Below are 23,899 nucleotides of genomic sequence, written 5' to 3' on the forward strand. Positions count from 1 at the left end.
AGATCATGGGTTTTGTCATGAGTTAATCCCTGCAGGAGAGAAATCCTGTGAGCCTGATGATGATACTAATGGACTTAGAGATAAATGATCAAATTATTAAATCGGTATAGTAAATTTAAAAACACATGTCTTCAGCATAAGAATCCACACCCCCAAAACTGTATCAGCTGTGAAAATACTTTAGTCAAAACTCATACATTAAAATGTGTATCTATTCGGGAGAAAAAAATCCTGCGTATACCCTAATGAAGTTATGTGTCAGGCTCTGGACTGACCACCTCTGCATAAGGCGGACTCCACCAGAATCTGGTAGCAGTAGCTCTTCTTTTGTTTTATATTTCATCTCAAAGAGGTTTATGTTAGACATAACCAATGAGTTATCCAGGGCCAAGGATTAACAAGGTCTTCCTTTTGGGAGAGACGCCCCTTACCTGGCAAAGTGCCCTTCTAGGCTGGAAGCCTCCTGGCCCTGATTGAGTGTCTCCCTGCCCATCATATCATCAGGCTGCTGGGAGCTTTGCACCATGGATTGTAGAAATTCCCAGGTGAGGCATCTTCAGGGTAAATGTCTATAGAAGAGATAGCTTAATAAAAAGGGGGCTGGGTCAGGGTTTACAGAGGGGAGCTAGAGGAGAGGAAAGCAAGTCTGAAATGGTAGGGAATGGTTAGAAGAAAAAGGAAAAGAACAGTGCTTGGGAGGTAGTTGGGGGGGTTCATGGGGGTGGGAAGCCCCAAGGCTTCTAAGTCTCCAGCAAGTGTCTCGACCTCCAGTACAGGGCTGTCCTTGGAGATCTATGCTAACCAGAGTGTGGTCTGTAGTGGGTAGAGATGGACCCCGGTGGCATCAGGGCCAGTTGGGGCCAGAGGTGGAAGAGCTGCTGTGAGGGGCCTTGGAAGGCAACTCTATGCCCCATCATTTCCCCACGTGGCCCAAGTCAGGCGGGACCATTATCCCTCCAATAGAAGGAAGGATCATATATGCAGGCAATAATAAGCTTGACCCCCTTCAGGAGGCATAAATTAACTAGAGAACAGCCTGGGGGTCTGGCAATGAAAAGGGAAGACCTGGACCAGTGGAGGTTATGAAAAGGTCAGTGACCCAGTGTCATCTCTAAATCTGGGTAGGGAACAGAGAAAGTTGGTCAACATTTCCACTGAGTCCTTCACCTAAGAGCAATGTGTTTTTCTGCATCCCCGCTGAACAGCCAAATATTTGGGGGTTAGAAAGGCTTTGGGGCTCTTTAGGAGGACTGCCAGTTGAGCTGTCCAGGGACCACTGGCCTAAGTTGGGAAAGGGGATGGTATCCCTGAGGACTATGATGGCACCCAAATACCACTGAATGAAGGTATTAATAAAATTCTCACAACACTGAGGTTTTATATTAGTTTCTTTTCCTTCTTCCTCTTTCTTTTTCCTCTCTGTCTCTTCCCTTTTACTTTCTTTCTCTGTGTTTTTAGATTTAAAAAATATTTTAAGTACAAAATATTTCAGACATACAGAAAAGTTCAGAAAATGTAACAGCTATTTTCTCAACTGAGATTAAGTAGATGTTAAATTTTTTGCCATAAGAGCTTCAGGTTTTTGTTTTTGGTATGGAAAAAAAATGCAACAGATACAACTAAAGCCTCATGCTCTATTCTCTCAACTCTGCTCAGAGGTACCCATTATGCTTTAGTTACTATGTGTTGTTCCTCTGTATGTTTTTGGTTTTTTTATTACCTGTATGTCCATGGTATCTTAAATTTTTACATAGGTAACATCATCTTGTATATTATCTTTTTGCAATTTGCTTGATTCACCAAACATTACAGTTTTGATATTTTTTTATGCTGATGTTTTAGAACAAAGTCATGGATTTTAACTTCTATCATGTTCTAAGCTATCAGAAAGGTATTCTTTTCAATAGATTATTTGTATATCCCTGTGCCAGTAACACATTTTTGAGTAATCTAGCTTTATAGTAACTGTCCTAGCTATTTAAAACCCTTTATTCTTTCATATAAATTGTAGGATCAGCTTGCTAAAATTTTTGAAAAAATCTGTTGGATTGGGATTTGGGGAGTGTTGTTTCTTTTTCTCTCATTTCGTTCTTTCCATTGGATTATGTTGGATTATGTTCTCTTTATTCTCCCTTTATTTTCCTCTACAAGATTAGTATTTACGTTTTATCTCCTTTTGTTTTATGTTAACTTGCATAACTGTTAAATTAAGCCCCTCCTTAACAAGATAGAACAGAACACTAACTCTACTCCTCCTCTCATGTTACATGTTATTGTTGTATCAATACATGGTTTTAATTTCATCATGTTTTTAACACACCCCAGATTTATCACTATTATTATATGTTGTAAATAGCCAACACAAGTTTGGATTAACTGAGACATTTACCAGTTTCTTACCACTGGTTCTTGCATTTCCTCCTTCCTTCTGAGTTCCATTTCCTCAGCCTCCCAGAGCAGTTGCAGCTTGTATCGTGGTTAAAAGCACCAGCTCTGCAGTCAGCCTCCTGGGTTTGATATCTGGCTCTGTAGATCTCTAGCTGTGTGACCCTGGGCAGAGTACTTAATTTCTCTGTGCTTCAATTTCTCCATCTGTAAAAGAGAGATGATAGTATTATTTGCTTCATGAGGTTGTTATTAGGATCAAATGAATTAATATTTGTAGAATGATTAAAATAGTGCCAGGCATATACTAAGCCTTATAAAAGTATTTCTTATGTAAATAAAATAAATGAATCCTTCAGTAGTTTTTCAGCCAAAAAAAAAAAAAAAAAATAAGGACAGAGATTCAAAGAAGTTCAGTTGTCCAGAGTGAACTAGTATGTAGGAGTTCTAGAATTTTTTTTTAATTAGAGACAAAAAAATAAACCCACATTCCTGCTTAGGCAGATTGTAAGGAATTCTTGCCCATTAACTTGTGGGTTTGACATTCTATAGGTGCTAATATCTGGATATGACCCACCTCTCTTCAGGTCTAGCTCTCTAAGTCTACCTACCCCCAGCTCTTCTCTCTTCTCCTGGGAAATGGGAACTAAGAAAGAAAGCCCAGAGTCATGCCTCATTATCTGAAGCATTGTATGATTCATAAATATTTGCTGATATGGTCAAAAAAAGATCCAGCTGACTCTGAAGTTTGTGATTTTTTTACTCGTTACAAAAGGATGCCAAGAGAGACCTTCAAGATAGTGGAGGAGTAAGACGTGGAGATCACCTTCCTCCCCACAAATACATCAGAAATACATCTACATGTGGAACAGGAATGTGAGGTTTCTTCAATATACGCAAATCAATCAATGTGATACACCATTTTAACATATTGAAGGAGAAAAACCATATGATCATCTCAATAGATGCAGAAAAAGCTTTCGACAAAATTGAACACCCATTTATGATAAAAACCCTCCAGAAAGTAGGCATAGAGGGAATTTACCTCAACATAATAAAGGCCATATATGACAAACCCACAGCCAACATTGTTCTCAATGGTGAAAAACAGAAACCATTTCCTCTAAGATCAGGAACAAGACAAGGTTGTCACTCTCACCACTATTATTCAACATAGTTTTGGAAGTTTTAGCCATAGCAATCAAAGAACAAGAAATAAAAGGAATCCAAATTGGAAAAGAAGAAGTCAAGCTGTCATTGTTTGTAGATGACGTGATACTATACATAGGATATCCTAAAGATGCTACCAGAAAAGTACTCGAGCTAATCAATGAATTTGGTAAAGTAGTGAGATAGAAAATTAATGCACAGAAATCTCTTGCATTCCTATACACTAATGATGAAAAATCTGAAACAGAAATTAAGGAAACAATCCCATTTACCATTGCAACAAAAAGAATAAAATACCAAGAAATAAACCTACCTAAGGAGACAAAAGTCGTGTATGCAGAAAACTATAAGACACTGGTGAAAGAAATTAAAGATGATACAAACAGATGGAGAGATATACCATGTTCTTCGATTGGAAGAATCAACATTGTGAAAATGATTATATTACCCAAAGCAATCTACAGATTCATTGCAATCCTGATCAAACTACCAATGGCGTTTTTCACAGAACTAGAACAAAAAATTTCATAATTTGTATGGAAGCACAAAAGACCCCAAATAGCCAAAGCAATCTTGAGAAAGAAAAATGGAGCTGGAGGAATCAGGCTCCCTGACTTCAGACTATACTAGAAAGCTACAGTAATCAAGACAGTATGTTACTGGCACAAAAACAGAGGTATAGGTCAATGGAGCAGGATAGAAAACCCAGAGATAAACCCACACACATATGGTGACCTTATTTTTGATAAAGGAGGCAAGAATATACAATGGAGAAAAGGCAGCCTCTTCAATAAGTGGTGCTGGGAAAACTAGACAGCTACATGTAAAAGAATGAAATTAGAACACTCCCTAACACCATACACAAATATAAACTCAAAATGGATTAAGGACCTAAATGTAAGACCAGACACTATAAAACTCTTAGACGTAAACATAGGCAGAACACTCTGTGACATAAATCACAGCAAGATCCTTTTTGACCCATGTCCTAGAGAAATGGAAATAAAAACAAAAGTAAACAAATGGGACCTAATGAATCTTAAAAGCTTTTGTGCAGCAAAGGAAACCATAAACAAGACGAAAAGACAACCACCAGATTGGGAGAAAATATTTGCAAATGAAGCAACTGACAAAGGATTAATCTCCAAAATTTACAAGCAGCTCATGCAGCTCAATAACAAAAAAACAAACAGCCCAATCCAAAAATGGGCAGAAGACCTAAATAGACATTTCTCCATAGAAGATATACAGATTGCCAACAAACACAAGAAAGGATGCTCAACATCACTAATTATTAGATAAATGCAAATCAAAACTACAATGGGGTATCACCTCACACTGGTCAGAATGGCCATCATCAAAAAATCTACAAACAATAAATGCTGGAGAGGGTGTGGAGAAAAGGGAACCCTCTTGCACTGTTGGTGGGAATGTAAATTGATACAGCCACTATGGAGAACAGTATGGAGGTTCCTTAAAAAGCTAAAAATAGAACTACCATATGACCCAGCAATCCCACTACTGGGCATATACCCTGAGGAAACCGTAATTCAAAAAGAGTCATGTACCACAATGTTCATTGCAGCACTATTTACAATCGCCAGGATGTGGAAGCAACCTAAGCATCCATCGACAGATGAATGGATAAAGAAGATGTGGCACATATATACAATGGAATATTACTCAGCCATAAAAAGAAACAAAATTGAATTATTTGTAGTGAGGTGAATGGACCTAGAGTCTGTCATATAGAGTGAAGTAAGTCAGAAAGAGAAAAACAAATGCCGTATGTTAACACATATATGGAATCTAAAAAAAAAAATGCTTCTGGAGAAGCTAGGGCAGGACAGGAATAGAGACGCAGACATAGAGAATGGACTTGAGGACATGTGGAGTGGGAAGGGTAAGCTGGGATGAAGTGAGAGAGTGGCATTGACATATATACACTACCAAATGTGAAATAGATAGCTAGTGGGAAGCAGCCGCATAGCACAGGGAGATCAGCTCTGTGCTTTGTGCCCACCTAGAGGGGTGGGATAGGGAGGGTGGGAGGGAGGTAGACGCCAGAGGGAAGAGATATGGGGATATGTGTATATGTATAGCTGATTCACTTTGTTGTAAAGCAGAAACTAACACACCATTGTAAAGCAATTATACTCCAATAAAATTTTAAAAAGAAAAAGAATATATATATATTTATATATATGTATAACCGAATCATTTTGCTGTATACCTGAAACTTACACAACATCATAAATCAACTATATTTCAATAAAAATTAAAAAAAAAGAGATGCCATTAGCCCATTTTCATGAGTGCCAGGTTTAAATATGTATTTATCATATATCAAAATGGAATTAATTAAAATAAGACATTTGAATTTAACTGACATAATTGATTTACTAGGCCTAATTCTCGGAATATATTTAGGGAGCCCATTATTTTGCTTAGTTATGTTGGGCAATGAAAATCTGTAATTTGTGTTTGATAAGAAAATAATGAAAATCAAATGAGTGTTTATAAAATTCTTGGGTTGATTTGTTTCTAGAATTAGGCCTGAATTCCAGGAGTTGGGGTATTTTGCTTATCACATGATGTCGCTGGGAAATAACAGATAAAGGCAATGGTGCTCTTTGTAACTTTCATGCATCAGAGGCAGGTAAGAGTTAAAGGGTTTATTTAAGTCTTGCAAAGTGTGTTTCTTCTGGGCAACAGCAGTTGGAATGTAGGGCACTTTTTGCATTTTAAGCACTGTTTGATCCCTTGTCCCATAGTTATGTAATAAGAGAACTTTATTATTATTATTTTTAAAAGGGAAACAGAAAAAAGCCCGCTGGAAAAAAATGCTTGCCTCTAGGGGAAGAGCTTTCATAGTGCATTTTGTCCAGGAGCCATTGCCCCCTGCCCCAAAGTTCTGGAACAGGATGAATGTCCTTCTTACGGTACTGAGAGGCTAGATGATGCTGAAATGCATCTCCAGAAAAGAGAACCAGCCCTGTAGTCGTCAAGGAGGGCAGGGAGTCAAGGTGGGTTCCTAAAAGGACTATTTACTTTGAGATCTCTTCTTAGGAGAGAGTGTAGCCTGGAGTCATAGGTACAAACACTGTTTATCAACAACAACAATGAAACACTGCCTCCCAGCAAGTCAGTTTTAAATGCCTCAACTCCCATAAACATCCAAGAAATTTTCTCAACAACACTGCCAAAGAGGAAGACCCAGCTTTATTATCATCCTCATTTTGCAGATAAGGAAACTGAGGCACAGAAAGGTTGAGTGAATTCTCTAAGGTCACAAAGATAGCGAGGTGTAGAGATAAATTAACATAAAGAAAATATGAATTGAGAGACCATTGAGCGTAGTCAGAGCACAGTCTTGGATCAGTTACACCAGCTTACAATTTTAGGTTCACTACTTACCAGCTCTGTGATCTTCTTAAACTCAAGGAAACCTCAGATTCTTCATGGCTAAAAGGGGTAGAATCAGAAGGCAGAAAGCATGTGATGGGGTTCAGGACAAGTTCTCGCTCTCTCAAAACATGGCACTTTGGAAACTGAAGGAGTTTGAGAAAGTGGCAGAAACAGGAAGGTCTCTCTGATCCTCAGCCCCTGAAACAGGTCATAAAACATTCATGTGAGAGGTGTTCTCCCTATACCTGGAGGAAAGGCGCATTCTTGTCTCAGAAGACAGAGGGACATTGAGAAGAATCTGAATAAGCAGGCCTTGCTAAGTTTCCCCCAAGTTAGCACATACTCCTTGACCTATCATATTGCTCCACAACTGTCTACTCTTCATCAAACCCAGCATAAAAGTACTCAGGTTTAACTATTTTGTCTGGTCTTCATTTCCTTACGAGGTCTCCCATGTCATGTAAAACTTATATCACATAAATTTGCATGCTTTTCTCTTGTTAATCTGTCTTTGTCAGTTTAATTTTCAGGCCCAGCCAGGGACCCTTAGAGGGTCAAGGAAAATTTTTTACCCTACACATGTAAAGTGCTTAGCAAAGTGCCTACCCCCTGCTGAGGGCTTAATACATAATAGCTATTATCATCATCATGATGCTTTTTCCAGTATACCGTTCCATCCTCCCAAATGGGGCTCAGATTAGCATAGTGACAATCAGAGGCTGAAGCCAGCCTAGATGAATGCAATGCTCTGATGGATGAAAAGAGGAGAGATTTTCTTTCAAAGGCGAGAAAAGTGTCTTTCAGTAGATGGAGGAATTCTGTGCATAAATGCCTGAATGCAAAGAGACTTAACTGAAAGATAAAAGAATAATTGCAGTAGAATAGTAGAGGCAAAAGTAGTTAAGACAAAAAGGACAAGTGTTAAACAGGACTACAGTAAATGAAGAGGGAGTCAGGAGTCTTTGTAGCTGAAGACATTATGATTATCAGAAACCAAAAAACACAAGTACAGGGTTGGAGCCCAGAAAGTCAAGTCCCAGAACCAGGATTAAATTTCCTCTCACTATTTATTCCTAGAAGAATTTATCACTTCCCTGAATTATTAAGTCAGTAATTAACTTATAATCATGTTCTGTTATACATTATATTTCTACAGTCCACGAGTACAACACTCAGGGCACGCTCATAAAAGTAACTTCTTAATTTTCCCCACTGTACCTTTACATTTACCTAGTGGGGGTAGTTCTTCCCTTCTCTTTAGAAGAAAACACAGGTAGGCTCTGTTTGTCTGGTGGCCTTAAGTCTTATTGTGTACTGGATATATTCTTTTTTAAATTGAAGTATAGTTAATTTACAGTGTTGTGTTAGTTTCTGGTGTACAGTGAAGTGATTCAGTTCTACATATATATACATACTTTCTTTTTCATATTCTTTTCCATTACAGTTTACTACAAGATATTGAATATAGTTCCCTGTGCTCTACAGCAGGACCTTGTTGCTTATCTATTGTACTGGATATTTTCTGTGTCCATTGGGATCCACTCTCCACCTTTCCCTGCTCTTGGCCCTGGGAGAAGACCTATATGGATGGCATTGTCCTTTGGCTTCAGTTTGGACTTGATCATCAGGAAGCATTAGCAGGAGATGGTAGAGTCTGGGTAGGAGGAGGGAGAAGACAAAGTATTTATTCTTCTGGTTCCCCCATCTACTGGATTGCAGTGGGTTGGCTCTGCTAAAGAACTCCTCTCCTGCCAGGCAGCCCTCAGCAAGCCACTACTCTCTGCAGGCTTTGGAAGCCCCTTCTGCTCCAGCACCTTCTGTGGTGCTGTTGACTTCCTGCTGCTGCAGGCCCGGAGGTTCTGCGCCATCCTTGTTGCTTTCCTCAGACCCTGCTCACACCACAGTAAAATGTCCCTGTATAAAACTCTCCTCAATTACCCAGTTTGAGTGCCATCTGTTTCCTGCTGGGACCCCGGCTGATACATATGGCCACTTCAGTTGCAACACATAGTCTCATTTTGGTATTTAGAATAATTAATCTATGAAATAGTTAAAACTCCAAATCGGATTTAAGGTTAAGTTCCTTTCTTAGCTCTATTGGAGGAGAGGGTGTGTTCATCTTCATTTTTTCCCTGCTTCTCTGATTTCCGATTGTTCATCAAAGCTTCTGACCTAGTTAAACCTGGTTGACCTGGTTGAAGGCAAGGTAATGAAAAGGAAAGTTCTTAGGTTGGCTTCACAACATCCGATTTTGACAGATATTTCGATGATTCTTTTTCTCGTGGACACATCTGTGGCTTCCAGAGACCTCCCCAGTATCTGAGTACCGGGCAGTATCTGAGTACCACAAATGTATATCTCCCCCAGCCCATCACTTTCTCTATTCAGCCTCAGCTCCCATCTGTTGAGGAAAAGTCTGTTCTATAGAAGCATTTAGCTGCATTAAAGATGTTTGTTTTCAGGTTTTTTCTGTTCTTAAGATAATTTTAATAACACATTTTTCCTCAAAAACCATTCTGCTTTATTTTCTGTTTACTCCAAGATTTAGTTAGAATTTTAAATAAAATCCAAGTGGATAGATTGGCTTATTCTTTGGTTGTTAAAAATCTTCCTCCCTTCCTCCCTTCCTTCCTTCTTTTCTTCTTTTTTGTTTAATTGTCAGAGACTGTAGCCTGCATGAGTTCTAGTATTTGTGAATACTTCAAGCGTGTTTGAAAATAATTTTCTATTGCTGATTACCAATCTTTGTTTCTCTCGTTCATGTGTGTGTTTCATATGTATATATACACACACATACATATTTACCTATATGTGTAAAGTCATACATAGACTTCTATCCATAAGAGAATAAGCTTATAAACGATATTAACCAAATTCTTTCTTTCTTTTTCAATTTCTGAGAGAATTTCTCACTGTCTTAATTAAGTTTTCAATATATCCCAGCATTTGTAGCAGATTTTTTCTTGTATATTTCAAAACTCTGTTGTTAGATGCACAAAAGTTCATGATTACTCTATAGTTTTGGTGGGCTATAAGCTTTATTAATATGAGCTTATTATTCTTTGTTTTATTTGATGCTTTTTCCTTGTATTCATTTTTATATCATATTAATATTACTAAATCTACTTTATTTTTATCAGTACTTACATGTAAATATTTTTTTCCTCTTAATCTTTACCTTTGGTGAAACAGGACTGTTTAATGGATTTATAATTTTTATGATTACCAATATGGTTCAACTTTTTTCTGCCATTTTATTATTTTATATCTTCTAATGTGATAGTTTCCTTTTGCTTTGTCCTCCCTCTGTTCTGTCCGTTTCCCCTTCCCATTGGATGTTTCTTTACTCTTTTTCCCATCTCCTGCAGTGTTTTCCAGTGGAGGTGCCACTGGCAGTTGTTCTGGCCATTCCTTGGTGTGTGTGGCTGCTCTGTACTTAGCAGGACCTCTTATTGGCCCTGTCACTAAATAGCAGCAGCATCCCAGTCACTGGCACAGTCAAAAGCACACGTGCATGTTTCCACATGCCTCCTTCCGTGGCATGCCCTCCTACCTGCAAACAGGTGCTGACTAGTTTGGGACCTAGGTCTACCATTTTCCTTCTCTTTATTATCTTTATTTTTCTAACTTAACTTTTAGTTTTATCTTAGTAACATACGTGCATAGTTTAAAAACTCAGATAGTACTGTGAGAGTTATAATACCCAACAACAATATGTCACTCCTCTCTGCTTCTTATGTATTTTCCTCAAAGCCAATGCTTTTGAGTCTTTTCACTTTTACTAGGATTTACTTTATGTTTCTAAAGAGCATGCCTATACAGCTATTATTTGATGTTCTAGTTGAAAATATAACATTGACTTCCTATTATGTCAGATTAGATTTTTCTTTTAGGCCTGTTTACAGTATCTGCTCACAAAGCAAACTTTCTCTTCTCCATTTTCTAATGTGAGTATTTGGGAATTAAACAAATTTTGTTTAAATTATCATTTAGTTTTTGCATTACAGTTTTATGTAAATTTTGTGTGCAAGTGAGCCTAACATCCTATGACTTTCTTTTCTTGTACGGCTTTTCTTTTGGTCTGAGAGTCAATACTTTGTTGTTGTTGGCTTCCTGTTCTGTGATTCTTTCACTAATTCACCCCCACACTGTCTGCCAGAAATGTAAATTACTTCTTGACATGTTCAAACGTATCACATACTTCATCCGTTTCTTTTGTTTTTATTTTCTTGGAGACATCCTTCTGGAACCCTCCATCCTCCTGTGTTGTGATAGTGAAATGCGTTTCTACTTGGTATGGTGGTTTTTCTTATCACTTTTGGGGCCCTCATCCCTTCTGAATTAGCTTCAGGCACAGGGCACTCTTTCTAGATCAGGGAATCTTTGCTCTCCACAACCTCAAAAGTTTCACATAGAATAGTTACGTCTAATATTCTTAATGAATGTTAGTTGTAAAAATATATAAATGTTTTCATTTGAAAATACATCAGGTCACAATTTTTGAATGGCAATTACTTGAATTTTTAACTGTCCCCTCTTTTTAAAATAATTAATTTATTTTCAGCTGCGTTGGGTCTTTGCTGCTGCGCGCAGGCGTTCTGTAGTTGCGGCGAGCGGGGGCTACTCTTCGTTGCCGTGCGTGGGCTTCTCATTGTGGTGGCTTCTCTTGTTGTGGAGCACGGGCTCTATGAGCACGGACTTCAGTAGTTGTGGCACGTGGGCTCAGCAGTTGTGGCTTGCAGGCTCTGGAGCACAGGCCCAGTAGTTGTGGCTCACGGGCTTAGTTGCTCTGCGGCATGTGGGATCTTCCCAGACCAGGGCTAGAACCCATGTCCCCTGCACTGACAGGTGGATTCTTAACCACTGTGCCACCAGGGAAGTCCTATATTTCCTCTTTCAAGTAAAGAATTTGCAATCACTTACAAACACGGAGACAGCTTTTCCACATTTCTGTGAAGCAATGACATAGCAAACATCAATATTCCTATTTTATGTTAAGCATGCCACACAAAAAGCATTTTTCTAAGCACACACTGTTCCCATATGCCATTCTTGCTACTGGAGAAACAAAAATAAGTGAGTGACACCTGGACCCTGCCTTGACAGAGCGCAAAGGAGGCAAAAGATGTTTTTAATGTTGACTCGACACCATGTGTTATTTGTCCAGTGTGTACCCTGAGGAGGGTGTGATCGTGAAGAGTTAGAGAATGCTCTTGAGAAGAGGTTGTAAAGTAATGTCATTTTGGGGTTTTGAAGGAAAAGTATATATACACACACACACACGTCAGACACTTACTTAGTTTTTGCTTGACGTGATTTCCTTTGTGCAGAGGACTGAGGTCTGTATAGATCTATGTCCTCACAAACAGCATTGTCATGGAAAAAGTGAAAGTGACATGACACCATTTGTAATGACGGCTTCTAAACCAGGTAGCCGAGGACCCCACAGATCCAATCATGCAGGTCCAGACACTGAATCTTCATCACAGGCAAGTTTGCAAATATGAGTTACAGTGCTTCCTACATGTGTACTCTGGCATCAAGAGCTGGCCACAGAAAGAAGAAAAAAGAGCAAATGGTCACTTTTTGTGTAAATTTTTAGTTAGTATTTATTGCATTGAGTCTAGAAGACTAGAAAACTAACACTTGCTGCATACATACTATCTGCCACACGCCCTGTAGACACTTTGGCTTTGGCTCAGTTGATCTTTATGAGAACCCTACAAAGTGGATATTATCCTCTCACTTCATATACAGAGAAGACAAGTAGAGATGGAGCTGAAACTCCTCTATGCCAGCTTTAGAGCCTGTGCTCTTTCCATAATCCTTTGCAGCCTTGGAAGTTTTTGATATTTTGATTTGTAGGTAATGTCAATAGTTTACATTTTTTTGTGGGAATCCTTTCTATGTCCTCATATGGTAAGAATTTCAGAGACAGTTTTATTTTCTTCCAAATTACTAAAAAAGCAAAATACAGGAATTTGCCATTTTTGCCAAAAATATTGCAACAACCTGCTAACTGGTCTTTGGGCTTCTAGTGCCTTCTTTCTGCAATTCACCCCCACCATTGCCACCGAATTACACGTTTGCTTTTCCCTTATCAGAGCCACTGTTATAACTCCTACTCATCTTTCAGCACCTGCCTTAAAATGTTTTCTCGTGGGCAAGTCTACCTGCCTCCCAATGACGGAAGTAACTCGTGAGTGCTTGCTTCTTGGTTCTCCCGTAGTGCTTTTACATGATTTTAATATAGCTCTTATCTTAATGTAGTCTAAGGCTTTGTCTGATATCAACTAGACTGTGAGATCCTCAAAGGAAGGTAGATATTGCAGTTATTATTTGGGAAATGCGTAGAGGTGGAACGAAACATTAATTCACAAAGAAAGATTTCATTTTGTCTAAGACTCACCTAAGTGGTAAGTAATGAAGGAGTTTAAACTGTTGATGTCAGTAAGGGTAGGACTGGGGTATCATGTTTTGATAGTCACAGTTATTAGCTATATGATATTGGAAAGTTACTCAGTCTTTATACTTTTGTTCTTATTAATAATAGTAGTACATCTTCTAAGGGTTGTCATGGGGGAAGAATGAGATGGCCAGTGTAAGTTTTTGATATAGGAGTGATAGAAAGCCAAGGCTCAGTAAATGGCCCTTATTATGAACAATGAAATGTATTATAAGATTTGTTTGTTCAAAAAACAATAGCAGGCTTTGTGCAGTGGCAGTATCGTAGCCAATGATGTTTATCCGAGGCACGATTATTGCTAATTGAAAACTTTTCCCAAAAAACAATAGCAAAAAACATTTATAATTTCTGTGTAGAGAATCAAAAATAAAACTGATATCCACATACTCACCATATTTCTAGGACCCCCTCTTCAGTACTTTCTCCTACCCCTTTTCCCAGAGGTACCCACTAAGATGAGTTTTGCATTTATTCATTCCTTGCTTTTCTTTATGATTTTATCATGGTAGACTATATAGCTGAACAATTTCTTGTTTAGCTTTACATGTTTTGGACATTGTATAAATGGAAATACATTGTGTGTATTTTTTGCTTCTTCCCTCTCAATATTATATTTGGGAAATTTATGCATGGTGATACAGATGTGGTTCATTCATTCTTACCCCTGTATAGTCTTTCATTGTATGACTATTCCATAGTTTATTCATTCATTCATTGATTTGTTGTCCTGACAAAGGAAATTTGGGCTGTTTCCAGTGATGGTTTTTGTTGCTGCTTTGCAATCATGGTTATATATGTCTCCTGGTCTGCATTTGTAGAAACAGGATATATGGTGGTATGTGAATTATGGGGTTTTGATATATGTGCTTCTTCAACTCTACTAGGTATTTCTGTATTGTTCTCCTACCAGCATTGTATAAACATTCTTGCTTTGCAACAATCTCTCTAATGCTTGATATTGCCCAACTTTTAAATTTGTGCCAACTGTGTGGTTGTAGAATAGTATCTCATTGTGGTTTTCATTTGCATTTCCCTGTTTTTTAATGATCTCCTATGTGTTTTTAAATGTTTACTAGCCATGTGTTTCTCATTCTGTGAAGGAACTATTCACATCTTTTGTCCATTTTTTTATAATCTTATTGGTCTTTTTAATTGAACTATCCAAATACAAATGTGGATCTGTCTTTGCAGTTCAATCAGTATTTGCTTCATGTATTCTGAATCTCTGTTATTAGGTGAATAAACATTTAGGATTGTAAATCCCCTGAATATATTGACCCCTTTTAATATTATTAAATGGCTTTCCTTATACCTGGTAATATTCTTGCTCTGAAATCTACCCTGGTATTAATATAGCTACTCCAGTTTTCTTTGATTAGTGTTAGCATGGTATATCTTTTTAATCCTGTCACTTTTAACCTTCTTTTGTCTTTATATTTAAAGTGGGTTTGTTATAGGCAGTATATAGCTGAGTCTGGTGTTTTAACCGATCTGATAATCTCTGCCTTTCAATTGGGTTGTTTAGATTCTTTCATCTTCAGTGATATTATTTATATGTTTAGGTTTAAATCTACCATCTTGCTATTTGTTATCTATTTGTTTCATCTGTCTTTTTTCTCTTTCCCCTCTTTTTATCTCTTTTTCAGATTATTTTTTATAATTCCATTATATATTCTTTTGGCTTTTAGCTATAACTCTTTTAATAATTTTTTAGCTATAAGTCTTGTTTGTTTTCTAATGCATGCATTAACTAGATATCACAATGTTTTACTATTGTTTGTGATTTAGTTTTTTCTGTTTACCACTATTATGCCTTCTTTACTTTTTAATTAATTAATTTTTTATTATTTTAGCCCTAGCATTTTTTTACATTTTATTTATTTATTTTAACATCTTTATTGGAGTATAATTGCTTTACAATGTTGTGTTAGCTTCTGCTGTATAACAAAGTGAATCAACTATACGTATACATATATCCCCATGTCCCCTCCCTCTTGCATCTCCCTCCCACCCTCCCTATTCCACCCCTCTAGGTGGTCACAAAGCACCGAGCTGATCTCCCTGTGCTATGCAGCTGCTTCTCACTAGCTATCTATTTCACATTTGGTAGTGTATATATGTCAGTGCTACTCTCTCACTTCGTCCCAGCTTACCTTTCCCCCTCCCCGTGTCCTCAAGTCCATTCTCTATGTCTGCGTCTTTATTCCTGTCCTGCCCCTAGGTTCATCAGAACCATTTCTTTTTTTTTTTAGATTTCATATACGTGTGTTAGCATGCCCTAGCATTTAAGAAAAAAATTTTTTTGGCTTTGTCACACAGCACGTGGGATCTTAGTTCCTGGACCAGGGATTGAATACATGCCCCTTGTAGTGGAAGTGTGAAGTCTTAACCACTGGACCACCAGGGAAGTCCCTATTATGCCGTCTTTGCTTTTAAGCTATTCTGATGTTCCTTTTCAGATTTTTGAAAGAAAAAGCTAATGTTCTTTAGTTATTGAATTCTAACATTATTGGTCAGAGATTGCCGTCTGTATTTCTCCAGCTTTTTGAAATTTATGGCGACTTTATTTATGGACCAATTGGTGCTCAGCTTTCATGATGTTTTTGTGTGAATGAAAACAACGTATATTTTTCAATTGTAGCATTCATTATTGTGCAATGTCATATATATCAATTAGGTCAAGTTTTTTAATAAATGCTATACTTATTCTCTCTTGTTTCAGCTGCTGAGAGAGGTTTTAGTATCAAGGTTATTCTAACCATGTGAAATGAGTTGAGGAATTCTTTCTTTCTTATTTTTTGGAATAATTCATGAAAGAGTAGAGTTTATTGGTTTTGTTCTTTAAATGTTTGCTAGAACTTTGGTTGATTAAAACCCAAGGTGGAGTTTTGGGTTATGGAGGTGGATTTGTCAACTTTACATTTCAGTTGTGTCAATTTTGCTTCACATGTTTTGAAACCAGATTCTTAGATGCATACATATTTAAAACAGCATTGTTACTATGTGGTGACCCACCTTATCTCTAGTGCTTTTTTTTCCCTCCTTGAAGTCCTTTGCTTTTTTGGGGGGTGGATATCTTTCTCTATATTTTGACTTTCAATGTTTTTATATTCTTATGTCTTAGGTGTGTTGGTTAACAGTATATCACTGAATTTAAAATATATATATAGTCTGACAATCTCTGTCTTCTGTCTGGGGAGTATAGCCCATTGACATATTGTTATAAGTGATTATATATCTTGTCATACCATCTTATTTTATGCTTTTATTTTTCTTATTTCTTTGTTTACTTTTTATTGTTTTCCTCCCCTCTTTTAAATGTATTTAGTTTTCCTCATTTAGCATAATGGTTAAGAGCATGGGCTCTGGAATTCAACTGTCTGAGTTAGAATCTCAGCTTTAGTACAAACTGATCTAGGCAAATTAATTTAACCTCTTCATTTCTCAGTTTCCTTACCCAAAAATGGGGATAATAATTGCAGTTACTCATAATATTGTTGCAAAGCATCAATATAAAATGCTTAGAACAGAGCCTGGCACAGACTTGCTATATATGTGTTGGACTTGTCTTTAAAAAGAAATTACATTTTTTTCTTTAAGTGCTTACCCTAGAAATTTTAACCTGAGTATAAAATATAACAAAGTAAAATGTTAATCAATATCGTTAGTCCCCTTCTAGACAGTATATGAATCTGAGAACACTTTAACTCTGATTTCTTACCTTGGTGCTTTTATATATATATATATTTTTTTTGGGGGGGGGGCCCAGCATTTTAATTCTATCTAGTTATTCTTTTTAATTCTCACAAAACAGACATTTTATTATTGTTTTATACTTTAATAGCTTGTTTAGATTATCCACATATTTAATGTCTTATTTTCTATGCCATCTTTTCTAATGTTTAATATAATTTCTTAAGTTCATCTTCATGCTAACTAAAGTTAATATAGCAAAATAATTTAAAGAGTCAAAACAAGACTTTCAGAAACCATCAATCCCTTGTTCTCTTCCATGTTCCTCTCTCTAGAGGAAATCCCTTTTAATTCTTTTGGTTAATCCTTTTGGCATTGACTTCTATATCTTAAATATCATGCTTATATTACTATTTTTGAGGTTTTTTTCCTGTTGTAGGCATAATCTATTGACTTCTCCCTGTGAAAGATGAAGATTTACCCATTTGTCCACTTTTTCTCCCTCTCCCTTCCCACTTTCACCACCCCCATGCACAATTAGAATGGGAATAATTGCTAAGTTGTTACAAAGTTTCAGTTTTGCACAATGAAAAGAGTTCTGGAGATAGATGGTGACGATCGCCCAACAATGTGAATGCACTTAATGCCACATAACTGTACCCTTAAACATGGTTGAGGTGGTAAGCTTTGTGTGATGTGTATTTTACCCCAATTAGAAATATTCTTGTCAGCTAGAGGGTATACTGAAATGTGTGTAGATTAAATGAAGAAGCGTGGGTGGGATAAAGATGAAACAAGGTTGGCAAAAGTTGGAAACTGCTGAAGCTGAACCAGGGGTACATGGGGCTTCACTGTACTATTGTGCATGTTGACAATTCTCTAGTAAGTTTTTAAAATTTGAAAAATATCAAACTAAATATTCTAGTAGCATAATATTCTTGAAGAAATATTTCCCATAGCTATGGGAAATAGGCTGGTTTCCCATGGACTGGTTACTCCTTGGGTTTGCTGCACAGCTACATCATTCCACAGACTTCTTCTGCTAGATTCCTCATTTCCTGGATCCTGGATCTTTCTCTTTCTTGTTTTACATCATTGTTTTGGAGAAATTTATCCTCCAGTAATATCCAATGAGAGGAAAAAGTTTTCCCAGTATCCTGTGAGAGCTCGTATGTCTGCTAAAATCTTTTTCCATTCTCACACTTAATTAATGGTTTGAGAGCTGAGTTGTGGTTACAAATATCGAGGAGTAATTTCTCTCCCACAGGCTAGCTGCTTTGTTGTCTCTTTCTTAGGCAGAGCTTGTTGTTTATTCTGGCACTCTATGTGAAGTCCTTGCATCATCAGACTTATGTGAGCATCTTACCACAGGCTTCCCATTTTGGTGAGCTTTAGACTTTGTCTCTTTTCTCCCTTGTCCCACAGGCCATTAAAATGCAAGCTCACATCATCTGGGCTTCTCAGATGCTCTCAGGACAAAAGCCTATATCGCTACTCACTTATGCTTCTGAATTACCTCTCACTTTGATTTTGGGTTCCCTAACATCCTGCCAGATCGATGGCACATTTAACAATACATTTCCCATATTCCATCCGGCAATCGTAGTTGTTTGAAGGATAGCTCAGGGTATGTAGTCTGCCTGGAAACGGTAGTCTTGTTCCTCATAAAGAACAATGAACTTTTAATATGTGGACATAATTACATCTTGAGAAGATCCCTAATGAGCAAATGAGTTATTAATATCATTCATTCAGGAAAATTTACATTCAAGTACTAATGAGTACTGGCCACTATATACATTTTTTATTTTTTTAAAGGCCACTGTATATTTTTAAATCAAAATTTCACTTATAATCTTTACTTTGCAATTCATATTCTAGTTCTCATAGAAACAATGTTGTTTACATATGCTTCATCTAGTATACATCTAGAATGTATACTACTACTACTCTACATAAGTACGTTTTCCTGCTAAATGACATTTACCTCTTGAAATTGTCAAAACTTGTTTTAAGCACTTCAGATGGACTGTTTTCCAAAATGTGTAGGTCATGTTATGCATTTCTTAGGCTTCATAAATTGAGTAGCACGGGCATCAGTTGACTCTTCCTTCATTAGTCAGTCATTATTACTAAAAGCAGTGTGGTCCAATGGAAGGATTTGGACTTCAACATCAGACAGATCCGGAGACACATCTTGGTTCTACGTCTTACTAAGAGTGCAAGTGCTACAAGTCAATATTTGATGGATTGTTTTGTTGGTTGTCTGGACCTAGGAAAGTTATAGAAAAAATATTAATAATACAGAGTAAATGATTGTGTGTCATGTCTGTAACTGTTACATTGTGAGTAGGACAAAAAATTCAAGGAAATAGTCTTACGCTGTTTGAAAACTATTATCCAATTCAGCAAAGAAGCTGCTCATGTCACTAATGAACAAGTGAAATTCTGGTACATCTTTGTTATTTTCCTTTCATTGTGCTTGTTAATTTAAGCAACGATATCAGTCAACAGTCTGATACAGGACTACTCACACTTGTCAGATTGTACGTTGCAGTTTGCTCCCGATATGAGTTTGGCAAAAATCTAAACAAGCATAATATGAGAATCAATTGGCTATAAGGAATTTACAGTAAAGAGCATTGCATATTATTGCTTGGAGATGGTGTATTACACGTCCTTTATATCAGTAAAATTTATAATAAACTTATATACATATAGGTACATACATTTTTAACATACAGCCACTTGTTAATATTTACCAATACACTATGCCTAAACTCTCTGAGATTAAGCTTCTTCATTTATTGTAAATCTATTAACCCAAACTATAAGCACCATGCTTGGCCAAAATTGCATTTTAATATTCATACCTATTTCATTCTAAGATTGAACACCAGTATTCTTTTTCTTCCTACCTCTAAACCTTATATACAGACATAACTTGAGAGCCATTGGGATGTATAAAACTTTTTGCCTCTATTTGACATGGCTCCAGAGTACAATTTATTTATTTATTTATTTATTTATTTATTTATTTATTTATTTGAGGTACACTGGCCTCTCACTGCTGTGGCCGCTCCCGTCGCAGAGCACAGGCTCCAGACGCGCAGGCTCAGCGGCCATGGCTCACGGGCCCAGGCGCTCCGCGGCATGTGGGATCCTCCCTGACCAGGGCACGAACCCGCGTCCCCTGCATCGGCAGGCGGACTCTCAACCACTGCACCACCAGGGAAGCCCCCAGAGTACAATTTTTAATATTCATGATTTCTTTGTATAGATCTTTAGTACCCTACCTTGATATCAACTGTCGTTTTTGCTTTTGTCAGAGCTCCTTCTTTTAGCAGCCTCTCCTGTCTCCTCATGGTTCTCTCCCATAAATTATAGCCCAGGTTGTCTTTTTGTTGGTCTGGAGACTACATCTAATCCTATTAGAATCGTGCAAAAAATATGAGTAAGTTGGGCTTCCCTGGTGGCTTAGTGGTTGAGAGTCTGCCTGCTGATGCAGGGGATACGGGTTCGTGCCCCGGTACGGGATGATCCCACATGCCGCGGAGCGGCTAGGCCTGTGAGCCATGGCCGCTGAGCCTGTGTGTCCGGAGCCTGTGCTCCACAACGGGAGAGGCCACAGCAGTGAGAGGCCCGCGTACCGAAAAAAAAAAAAAAGAAAAAAAAATACGAGTAAGTAAATGCTAAATGAGGATCTAACAAACTTTTCTATAATTGCTTTAGTCTATTTACTCTAGCTGTGACTTCCTTTCTTACATGAAAGTCATTACGAACTACTTTAGGTATATAAAAAGGATTGTGGATAATGTAATCAAGAGCCTCTCATATACCTGTTAGCCAGCTTAAGGAGTGAAACATAAGAGATGCAAAGGGCCCTCAGGCTCCTCCTTGTTTCCGTTTCCCTCCATTTTCTACCCAAAGGCAGCCACCAGCCTGAATTGATCATCCCCAGGCATGCTGTTGTATGTTTACCTCATAGGTATATGTTCAGAAAATCCATGATTTGTTTTACATATTTTGCGTAAAACATGATAAAAGTACTGCATATATTCTTTTTAAAATTAATAACCTTTATATTTTAGAGCAATTTTAGATTTATAGAAAAATTGAGCAGAAAGTACAGAGTTCTCATATATCCCATTCCTCCAATTTCCCCTACTGTTAACATCTAGCATTAGTGTGGGACGTTGGTTACAAACGATGGGCGAATATTGATACATTAGTATTAAATAAAGTTCATAGTTTATGGGTTTTGACAAATGTATAATGTCATGTATCCAGTGTTACAGTATCATACAGAATACAGTCCACCCATGAACAAGTCAGGGTTAGGGGAGCAGACCCGCAGCACAGTGGAAAATCCATATACAGTTTTAGTAGTTTCACTTCCTTAAAAATCTCCTGTGCTCCCCGTATTCATTCCTGTATACATTCTTTTGACTCTTGATTTGTTGTTGTTGTTGTTTAATATTATAGTTTTGAGGATGTCTTAGTCCATTTGGACTGATCTAACAAAATACCATAAACTAGGGGCTTTATAAGCAACAAACATTTATTCTTCACAGTTCTGGATGCTGGATGCTGGGGATTAGGATGCCAGCATGGCCGGGTGAGGGCCCTCTTCCACATTACAGACTTCTTGTATCCTCACGGGGCAGGGAACATGGTGGGGTCTCCTTTTAGGAGCACTAATCTCATTCAGGAGGGCTCCACTCTCATGACTTAAGCACCTCCCAAAGGCCGCACTTCCTAATACCATCACATCGGGTGTTAGGATTTCAGCCTCTGGATTTGAGGGGACACAGACATTCAGACCAGAGAAGAGGGGTATCTGTGCTCTGATTCATTCACTTTAATAGCTGATTAGTGTTTCCTCTCTATGGATATACCCAAAATTAATGATCTGTTCTACTGTTGATAGGAAATAGGTTGTTTCCAGGATTTTGTTATTACAGAAAACTGTGCCTCAATAATCTCATATAATCTCTTTGTGAAAAGACATGAGCGTTCCTCTAACGTATGCCCTTAGAAGTAGAATTAGGGAGTCATGAGATTTTTAACATTACCCCTTTATACCATAAAATGGATTCTAACTACCATTTTAAACAAAATTTCTATGTGAATAGGGATTTCAAATCTAATGTAATTTTTTTACCTTCTGTCCCTTTAATATGTGACACTCTCTCTTACCTCTGGGCTTATTCTGACCCTGGCTCCTCTTTTTTTAAATTTTCCCCCCACTCCCACCTCTGAGAAATTCACCTTGATGAGTCAACATTTCCTTTAGATTTCAGCCTAGAAGCCATTTCTCTAAGAGACTTCGGACTCCTGCCCACATCTGGATAAACGCCCCTCCCTGGCTTTCATGCAATGGTCCTTCCGTTAGCTGTTTTATAATTGCGTGTAAGTTCTCCAAGGACCCGAAGCACAGCAGAGTTCACCATGATAGCCACTGTGCTTAGCATAGAGCCTGACACATTGCATTTGCTGAATTAAGGGAGGTATGAAGGAATGAACGTAGGATACCAATATCATCCCAACAATGGCAAAAACTAACCTCCTCTCCACAATAGTTGACTAGACCATCTCAGGCTCCATGGTCAGATGACAGGAGGATAGGGTTCAGGTGTCAGGGGTCAAAGATAAGGTCCCGAGACTGCTTTGTGCACAACAAGGACAAGGCATGTCAGTCATGGCCAGGAGAAATGTTCACAAGGAGGAGATGTTTTCAATTCAGACACTCATAAGCTGAGCCCTGCCTCTGTCTACCAGCTGGGAGATCTTCAGATAATGAACCGTGAAAGCCTGCTATGCCACAGCATTATGCAACAATTTTTCATTTGCCACCAGTCAGCTTCAGGGATCAAGGACAGCTGAACACATAACCCACTCATGCATGTTATTTTAAAGGCATATTTTAAAGTTACCAATATGATACATTGAGTTAATGAGGGATGTTCTTTGGGTGACAAATATTTACATTCCACATATGCCTCTTGATGTCAAGAGTGTAACTGTTTCATTTTCTTCTTTTTCTCAGGAGGCTGGGATACAGATGGAAAAGGCCCTTGTGTCTGGGACACATTCACCCATCAGGGAAGAGACAGAGTTTTCAAGAACCAGACTGGCGATGTAGCTTGTGGCAGCTACACTCTGTGGGAGGAAGATTTGAAATGTATCAAACAGCTTGGATTGACTCATTACTGCTTCTCTCTTTCCTGGTCACGTCTGTTACCTGATGGGACGACAGGTTTCATCAACCAGAAAGGCAAGTGTTTCTTAAAAATAGAAGGTTGCAGCTTTAATTCAAGGTTATTGCTACAGCCTGGCATAATTAATCCAGGGTGCTATTCTGCAGTGTTGCTTTGAAATTGCAAGTTTTTAGAGTGATTATAGGATAAATTTTTTGAAATGGGTTTGCATTAGCTTTCTCAGGACTATTATGGCTTCCCTCAACTGGAGATCTTTGTTGGGAGGGGTGGAAATAGATGGGCAGGAAGGGGGTTGGAATAAGTGTTTTATTTATGCAAGAGGTTATTTGACTGTTGACCTGAAGGTGAATTTCCAGAAGTTGTGTATAAACGATTTTCAGTTGTGTTATGCTGTGATGAGTCATGAAGAGCCCTGCGGAACTTGAGAAGATTCTGAGCATTTCAATTGAAGCTGAATTAGTGGAGCTAATTAACTAACACAGAGGTTAGCACCGGAGCCCCTGGAATCTGTTTACTTGGGATTAAGTGCCAGCGACGTCACACTATCTATGTAAGC

The 23,899-nt window shown here is 37.9% G+C and overlaps 1 pseudogene across 1 annotated transcript in view; it reads left to right on the forward strand.

The window, feature by feature from the left end:
- The window catches only part of LOC309960675 (cytosolic beta-glucosidase-like), a 148,547-nt pseudogene that overhangs the window by 27,554 nt on the left and 97,094 nt on the right, over positions 1-23,899 (forward strand). Inside the window, exon 2 of the transcript XR_014327190.1 lies at positions 23,172-23,399. The product of XR_014327190.1 is annotated as a cytosolic beta-glucosidase-like (transcript). The remainder of the gene's footprint in view (positions 1-23,171; positions 23,400-23,899) is intronic.

The sequence above is a fragment of the Leucopleurus acutus genome (assembly GCF_964270905.1).
Source record: "Leucopleurus acutus genome assembly, chromosome: 4".
Taxonomy (NCBI): domain Eukaryota; kingdom Metazoa; phylum Chordata; class Mammalia; order Artiodactyla; family Delphinidae; genus Leucopleurus; species Leucopleurus acutus.